The 9759-nt window shown below is 31.6% G+C and overlaps 1 pseudogene; it reads right to left on the bottom strand.

Moving 5' to 3' along the window:
• Positions 1–589: 589 nt before the first annotated feature.
• LOC149551273 (hyperosmolality-gated Ca2+ permeable channel 4.1 pseudogene) lies at positions 590–5514 on the bottom strand (annotated as a pseudogene).
• Positions 5515–9759: the final 4245 nt, after the last annotated feature.

Genomic DNA, 9759 nt, shown 5'->3' with positions numbered 1-9759 from the left:
CAAGAAACATAGTAAAACATTCCTAAAATGTCAAGAAATAGGTTTGAGATGGCAAACAACATTGTTAAAAAAATTTCCTTTGTGAAGATCTCTAATGAAAAATCATTTCAGCCATCTGACATGAAGATAGAAAACTATATACAATAAGAAGATTTTATTTGAAGAAAACAATTTACCATTCCAAATGCCTATATTTACCATTTCCATGCTTAATGTCTTTCTGAAATTAATACATTGCATATTGTGGCCAGGTCCTAAGGGTTCAACCAAGATGCCTCATGTTTGGTGTGACTTTTTTCAATAATAAAGATTGGCCAATTTTGTAGAAGGAGAGGTGGACAAGGGGTATCTGTAGGAGTTGGGAAGATAAAATGTAAAAATGGAATTAGTTGATATACTTTACATAATTCAACCCAAATAGAAAAAAAATCAGTTATCTTGCAACTATTTCATACATTTGACATTACAACCATACTTCCAAGTGTTTGACCTCATAAAATCGAATTAGATTAGAATTGAAAATTCCAAATAATTTGGAGAGAAATACATGTATTTAGTATCAATGAAAGTGGATCCTCGATGAAAAAAATTAAATAGAAGAAACATCCCAATCATACTTTGGTTGTGCATACACCTCATATTCGGTGGGTCCATCAACAATATTGTCAATGGTCTATACACCCTCCAGTATATCCTATGGAAAATTGGTTTTTGTTGAGGATATTAGTTTATCTACACCATATTTAAAACAATAAACTATGATCATCACAAAAGTACACATAAATTACAACTTCCCAGAATCTCCTTGGACTAAGAAGAAGAATAGCATAGATAGCAAGAATAGAATCACACACAGACACATTATTCTCAGAAAGGTTGTCATGAGCTTTCAATAATTTCTTGTAGGTAGTCCATGAAAATGACACAGAAAAAATTGTGTTTATCCACCACATACCAATATCCAAAGTAACATGCACCTACAGGTAGCATGAGAGGTACGAAGGCAAAATAAATTAGGGTCAATGAAAAGATTATAAGATTAAATGCATAATACTGTGCAAAATCAAAAGTCTTAACCATCTGATGGCGATCTTTTTTGCTAATTGGATAGACTGGTCAATCTCTTCCCTATAGATCAAGCCCATTTACACTCTCCCTTTTTGTTGAGCCATCTCCATCATCAAAACTAAAGTATCTTTTTGATAACAGAGATGCTTCCAAATTGTCCTCTTGACTCTTAGTGACATACACCTTAGTGATGACTGCAGCAAGCCATGTTTACCAAACTTTTACAATTTTTTCTTTATCCAAGGAATTGGAGCTAACAAATCAAAAGATATGCCTAGAAAAGTGCTTGTTATTAGGAAGGCAAGAGAGGATAGAAAGAACCTGGTAAAAAAAATGCACTCATATACTCCTCAATTTTCTTGCAATCATTCCCATCCATATAGCATTGACCTATCCTCAAGAGAGCACCTTCCAATGATGACTCCAATAGTACTCATAGGAAAATCAAATTAACAAGGAAATATAAAAAATGTTTTAAACTAGTACAACTTAATGCTCTCTTAAGATAGTCAAATGGATTTCAATCTTGGAAAGTGACAATGGAGCTGTGGGAATAATTATGTACATGCTTACAAAAATTATCATATTTGGTAAGAACTGGAAGAATAGAGCTGCAGCCCAGCTCGAGCTCTATACCCAAGCCAACCATGATGTTGCATTGTCCATACCCTCTGCATCAATAATTCATCTAGCACTTTGTAACAAAATGGTGCCAATATATGTCAGCAGTTGGTGGTGCTCTCTCTACCTTCCAATGGCTCTTTTCAAGCTGCAACTCCATAATAGAAACAAACTTTCCAATTCATGGTCTCTTTTTCTTAGTTCTAGCATCCTAAAGAGCCTTGTTTGTAGTGTAGATATCTTTGAAGATGAAAAATGCAACCCCAATGCCCTAAGCTCACCCATCTTTAAAAACTGCTATCCTACTTTCAAGTTCTTCACGGTGAGCTTCAAGTCTCCTTAATCTATCTTCATCAGTTAAACCCAAATGGAATGCAGCCCACTCCTTGAACCTTTTTAATTTTGTAACAAATTGCTTCCATTCATACTTCAATTTGGCATAGTATGAACCATGATGTCACTCTTCAACAAAAAGATCATTGTAGGCTATTGTATCTTGCTTGTAGAAATAAAATAAAAATTCATGCTCCTCAGAGATTTCCCTACCATCAATGTGGGCCTACAACCATGTGATATCATCTCTAATTTTTATAGAAGATATTTATATTCAAAGTTTAAAATTACAATTAACTTAAGTAAGTGAAAAGGAGAGAGCCAATAACCCATTAAGTTATTATAATGGCATAAATTATCGATAACACAAAATTTCAATTCATAGATTTATATTGATGAAAGATTGAAACTTGAAACTAAAATTTGCAAAGACAAGCTAAGAAGTACAACTATTATCTCCAATGGACAAACATCAAAATGGAAAAATAGGCATGCCATGAAAAGATATGCATAGCCAGTTTTAGTTTTAACATAAATCTAAAAAATTGGAGTTATTTTCCATTGGATATCTGGGAAACTCAGGCTCATCATTTGAACTATTAGAATGAATTATATCTAGAGTCTACAATGTGAGCTCCTGACTAGTCATCCTACTCTACATCAAGATATTGTGGCTCCTTGGTCTCTACATCCCACTTTGTTTTTGCACTTCACATATACTTAGGTTGTTTTTGAATCGTGAGATGCGAGATGATGTGTGTGTGTGTGTGTGTGTGTGTGTGTGTGTAACAAGTTTCTTTTTCTTTCATAGAGGTAAGTTTGTTCCTATTAAGAAACAAGATAAATCTTCATGGAGACCAATTCATCTCAGTAGGAGAGGAATTTGAAACCTATGAAAGAAGATAAATGGCAAGTGTGCACAATAATTGTGGAGCTACATATATTTTCCATTGACCAACTTATCTTTTGGCAAATTATACCTATCAATCCATGCAAAATTATTGCAATCATTGAGCTCAATAAACCTTGTAGTTATACAATCAGTTCTGATAAGTGAAGCTTCCTTCAGCCTACATTTTCTTAAGGGCCTTCACAAGATCCTTTCTAGTATTTTTTGATGATACTCTGGTTTTTAGTACATCATTAACATCTCATTTAGAGAATCTACATACTGGGCTTGACATTTTGGTCAAACAGAAGTTGTATGCTGAAATCTATAAGTGCAAATTTTAAATCATCATGGTCATGTCATTTAGTTGAAGGGATATATGCCGACCCTTCCAAAGTAACTTAGCAACTTAGTAATTTCTTGGGCTTGGCAAGTTTTAATCAAAGGTTTTTGAAATTTTTTTCCACCATTGCTCCCTTTTTTTACATACTAAACTAAAAGGGATGCTTTTAATTGGTTTTTAGAGGTGCAAAATGATTTTGAGGAGCTCAAGAGAACTTTTACGATTGCTTGGGTGCCAACTTGTCCTAATGAACCGAAGTAGTCCACCATCAAATTTAATAAAACTTGGTGTGGAGTTCTTTCTAGATGTTACTCCATTGCCTTGAAATGTTAGTAGTTTAATGATAAAATGCACATTTTTCCGTATAGATACGACCTACAACCACCCTTTATGTGGTTGAAAAATGGTCACTGTTTCTATTGGGGATCAAATACTTACATTAAATTGATCATTTCTGCCTCAAGTACTTGTTGATTATGAACATCCTCATAGAAGAGAAGAAAATGAATTGATTTTTTGTAGGCTTATGAGTTTGAGATCATTTAAAAGAAGAAGAAACAAAATGTTCTAGCAGATACACTATCATGCCTATACAAGTTACTTTCTATTTCATACCTTTTCCATTAGTTGAACTATTATGCCAAGGATTTTATTTTGAGAACTACGTAAGTGACCCTATGACAATAGATTTTAGAGGAGACTATGGAAGGAAAATGAATGGTCAGTCTGCAGCTTACTTCTTTCACACAAAAAGCAGTTGAGTATGGACATAGTTCCCCACCTTCAGATCATGTTGGTTAAATGTTTCTTTTAATTACACTAGTTACAGTAATCCAGACTTCATCATATTTATTCTATATAATACTAGCTGCTAAGCCATCGTACTTATTGATTTATACCCATTTATCTATATTTATGTATTATCATATTATTACTATTATCATAATAGTAATAAAATGTAATGTTTCCTCTATTCGATCATTTGTATGACAGTAAAAGAATGTCCATTATGGATATTTGGAAGTGATCAATGATGCTCTACATCACTATCATAGGATTATATTGAAAGAGACGTATATTCAGTCAAAAAATAATGCAAACAGACCATATGGGCATAGAGTCTCATGAAGACAATTTATGGATAAAATTAGATAATTTGAAGATGCAATCAGCAATTGATGAGTGAGTTTGGTTTTAAGGTGTGGAGTACAATGGGAAATGAGAGGCCTTTCACATTAAGAGGTATTGATTGTATGCAATCAGTTTGGAAGGATCCTTGTGTTGATCCAAGATCATTGAGTGGAAATAGTGTCTTTGAAAACAAGAAATAATATAAGAAGTTGTATCCCATCATGAAGTTGAAGAATTTATCCTTGAATGAAAGGATGTGTGTTTGGGCCCAATGTGCTCTACATAAATATGTTAAATATTCAAAACACTTACAAGTCAATAGGTTAAATATTCAAAACACTCACAAGTCAATATGTTAAATATTCAAAACACTCACACATCAATAGCAGTGATATTATGGAGAATATGTTATGTTCAAGGTTTAAATATATACATCAATGCATAAGAGGGAGCTATAATCAAGGCTTGAATCAAATATAGCGAGGTTGATCAAGTTCCTCTTATTCTTCACAATAGAAATGAATAGGGTTTCTTCTGATCTAATTAAATTGAAATTAAAAATTCTATTCATAGAGAAGAGAGTGTGAAAGATCAATGAATGTTACACATACATTGGTTAGACTTTTGAGTTCTAGATTTTGGCATACATCCCTATAAGCGTATTCACAACTATAACATCTAACAAAAATTTGCATTCAATTATTCTTTGACAGATATTCATTTATTCTTCGACAAAAGTCCATGCCCTGTTCTAAAGCTCCTAATTTAGCACAAGCTGGGAGTATATTGGTAAAGTTAGGTTTTATAAATGCCAACTACATTTTCTTAAAAATTATAAAACCCCTTTCAAAAAACCTATTTTCTCAATATCCTACAATTAAAGTCTTCCATTAAAACACATCTCACTGTGGCATCTATTTGAAAATGCTTCAAGCATCGTAACAAATCTAGTTTTTGTATATTTGTAACCATTGCATTCTAGGAGAACATGTCTCTTCTACAGATTTTTTTCAAATACTTTCCTTGTCTTCCATATGCTTACACATTTATTGGCTACTATGAAGTCTAAATAACTTCCACTTTCGATTATCATATGGAGAATATCCAAACCCTGTTCCAGAGTTCCCATTTTGGCACAAGTTGAAAGGATGCTAGCAAAAGATGTGGAGATTAGCTTTAGACTGATTATATTTTCTTAAATGTGTGCAAAACCTTTTTCACAAACCTATTTTGAGTGTATCCCTCAACAATTGATTTCCATGACACCACATCTCTTTTAAGATTTTATTTCAAAAACCTCAAAAGCCTCATCAATAATAAAATTTCTATGTATCCTACAATCATGGTATTCCATAAGTACAATTTTTTGAGGTATTTTTTGAAATAGGTCATGTGCCTTGTCTATACACCCGTATTTTGTAGACATGTCTATAAGAGCATTCAAAGCAACAACATCACATACAAACCCAACTTGGATTATGTGTCGATGAAATTTCATACCCTGTTCAAAAACTCTTAATTTAGCACACAAATCATCTACTACTGCATCCTCTAATATCTCCATAGAACTTGGGTTATGGGTACAAGACAATACTGTAAAAAATAAATCATTTTTTTCTCATCACTAAATTTAACCGAGAAATAATTAGTGACTAGTGTTTTTAGGCTATCAAGTAGTTTCCCGATGTCTATCAGTTTTGTGGTCATTATTGTTCCACAATAAAATGCATAGTCTAATTTAGGTCTTAATTTAGTAGATTATATTTTTTGGAGCATGATAACAAACAAAGCTGTCTATTTCAAAAAATCTCTAATCATTTCTGCTCTTCATATAATCGCATCGAGTTCCATTCATTCCATACAGAGCCTGGCAAGGTTCAATGCCTTAGACACAAGTAAAGATATATTAAAATTAATACAATTCTAAAAATTCCATTGTCCAACACATATCAATGGCTCCTAAAATCTAGATGCATGGGTAGGTTTTCATCAACCCTCGACCCCCTCGGTCATGTATTCTTTTCACACATTTATGATTGCAACATGGTCTATATAACCTATACAATTGAACGCATTTTTTATCATAAAAGTTGCAAATTACAAGGAAAATATTTTCATTCTTACAAGGATCATTAAATATGGGACTTACAGTTAAGTATTACGTACTCAGGAGCAAAGATCGCCTAATATTTTGAAATCTATTGGCAGATCGGTTGTAATTGCAGATGAAAAGTTGCCAATAATACAAAACAAGAAACCTCAAAAATTGGGGTGTCCCTTGACAGTACATATAAGAATACACATTTATAGAAGAATATAAATAGATTGATGTATAGTATTGACCTTTTGGAAGTGTTGAAGTGGAAAGGAAATATGAGTTGTGTAATATTTACTCAAAAATGGTTTGATCAAGTTTGTCTAAAATTTAGTTTTTCGGGGTTTCTCTTGCAACAAAGTTGTGGACGTCAACCATCGGATTCGCGTGTAGATGGAGTCATCCCATTTAGTTTGTTAATTTTCCATATATTTTAAGAATATTCCTTTTATTGAAGGGGAATTGAAGTACAAAATTTTATTTTATTTTCCTAGATGGGATAGATTAAAACTTATTGGAATGGATTGGAAAACTCTACATAATAAAATTTAGATATTAAAATCTCATTTATGTGGATTGTGGAAATCTAATAGATCTGATGAGTTTGCTAGTCAAACATATACCAAAAGTTGTTTACTAGAGTCGATATGATAGGTAATAGAAGTTATATGATAAAATGAAGAATTTGATGTAATGTTATTTGTTATAAATAAGCTTCAATAATTATAATTATATGAATTCTAATTTATAATACTAACTACTATTAATTAATTAACACTTATAAATAAAAATATATAAAGAATTGTATATAGATTGTTTTATATGTAAGTATTTTAATTAATTTTCTTATTTTATTAAAGACATGTATTTTACTTTTAATCACTTTAGTCACCAAAGTTTAAGATGTTTCTTATTTGTGATCGATTTTTAAAATATTTCACAAGTTAATTATTGAAGGATATAAAAAGTAGTGTCTAGAAGATGTTGTTTAGTGTGGAGCCTAATCAATCCCCAAGTGGGAGATTGTTAGATTGTGGTGACTGATCAGGAAAGTACTATACATACTTCATAATTAGTGGGGTTCGGGGCATCGCCCCGGAAAAAAATAATTTGGTACTATTCGCCATTCGTAGAAATTTTTTTGGTACTATTCACCATTTGTAGATTCACCACTAAAGTTATGGCTAATTATGGCCGACATGTTATAACCCTAAACTGGTTTAATACTTGTATAAAAGGGTTTAGGGTTGGGTATTTTTTCATTATGTTGTGATGTGAAATTGGTTCTTGTGGCTGTATTGAGCTATAAGGGATTACGGATTGTAATCAAGTTGTAATCACTAGATTGTAATAAGATCAGACTTGCTGTTTGGTGGACGTAGCCCAGGGACTGGGTGAACCACATTAAATCTTGGTGCCTTATGTTCATTTCTGTGTGATCTATTATTTTTTGTTATTGGTTGTATTTGCATGTAGTTTTTATTTATGTCTATGGTTCATCCTAACAGAAGAGTGAAATAATAATTATTTAATAAAACTACATGAAATGATATACATGCAATCATAAAAACAAAGGGCCTATCATTTTATATTTAATTCAACATAGAAGTGCAAATAGAAATTTTGCAGTTATTTTATATTGAATGCTTCTAAACTACACTCCATATTATTTTAAATTAGATCGTATCAACTATACTTTTAAATGTTTATAAAATTTCCACAAAGAATTCCCTCCCATAAAGGGTGTCTATCAAAGTTAATATATTTCCATAAAGATTTTTGTCTCATTTGTATGTATTTACATAAGTATGTGTCTATGTAGCATACATATGTGTGTATGTGTGTGTATTTATGTATCTATGTGTATATGTATATATATACATGTATACATACATATATGTATGCACATACAAACATAAATTAGAAAATAATGATAAACAAATAGTATATGAAAACCTCTCACATAATTTTATAAATATATCTTTAATAAAATATAAGATAATCTTCTTAAAATATCAAAAAGTTGAAAAAAATCAATGATATTTTCAGAAAATTATAACTTAAAAAAATATTTTTATAATAAGATATAAAAGTCACTTTTTATTAAACAGGTTTGGAAGGGCCCCACCTCATTCAAATTTGATCAAACTATCAAAACCATAATTAGAGTTGATCTAGTTCTAGAAAGAGAAATTCAAACCACCCAATCTAGAAGCAATATGGCTACGGATTGCTTAAAGGAAATCAAATGAATCAAATATTATTTTGAAAAGATAGTCAAAAAAAAAAAATCACCTTTAATCAAGATCAAATTAGTTAGGACCAAGAGTGCACCCAATAGATATATGTGTTTTTTGATAAGAATGAATTATTCTTTTTCTTTCTATGAATGACTCCATAGAGAAAAATATCTATCTTTGAGGGAATAAAGGGTGTAGTGATACTTGGTCCATAAGAACTAGAGTAAGTGAATTAGGTAAACCAACATCCCTAAAAAAGGAAACCTCTAGTATAGAGAGGAGTCTTAAACTATTGATAATATAAGGCTTGTACATGGGCAGTGTAATGCCCCGCCAAGGGATCCAAAGAATTAACCTAGAATTTCACTAAGTTTGGTAACTTTTTTTTTTTTTTAATAACATGAAAGTAAATACCACATATAACTTGTACATAATAACGAAAGCAATAGCAATGTCCATCTAAAAGTAAACATAACATACATAACCGATTTCATTCTTTAAGAATCTCTTAATGTTGAGTTAAATCTAAACTAACTAACATACATGAATCCATCTAGTACAACATCCACATGAATAATAATGATAAGTCCAATGTTCATACGTTACATTTCCAAATGCTCAATCATCCACTGTACATGTCACAGGGTATGAAGGCTTAAAAGAATATACATATGTGAAATAAGGTACATCATCCTATTCCAATCCATGATACATCAAAGTAGAGATAATCACATGATACATCATCATAGAAGACATATATATCTATCATAAAGATCAAATAAAATAAACTAAGTGCACGGTTTCTCCCAACCGTTAATAGCATCATTAGACCATCGTGAATCCTAGCCATCCCTCCATGCGTAACATTTCAAAGCACCGAAGAGATCATCGGTATTAACATAGTAGGAATGTCACTCCTAAAACATCCTACTAACATGCAAAGTAAAGCATAGGATACCATCATCTAACATATGCAAATCATCAATATAGGAAACATACCATCAAATACATCCATCATAAGGTATATCATCTATCATAA

The sequence above is a fragment of the Cupressus sempervirens genome, chromosome 6, assembly GCF_028749045.1.
Source record: "Cupressus sempervirens isolate cs-2001-9-10 chromosome 6, ASM2874904v1, whole genome shotgun sequence".
Taxonomy (NCBI): domain Eukaryota; kingdom Viridiplantae; phylum Streptophyta; class Pinopsida; order Cupressales; family Cupressaceae; genus Cupressus; species Cupressus sempervirens.
Note: the sequence above shows the minus strand (reverse complement) of the source record. Positions and strands in the feature narration are given on the sequence as shown.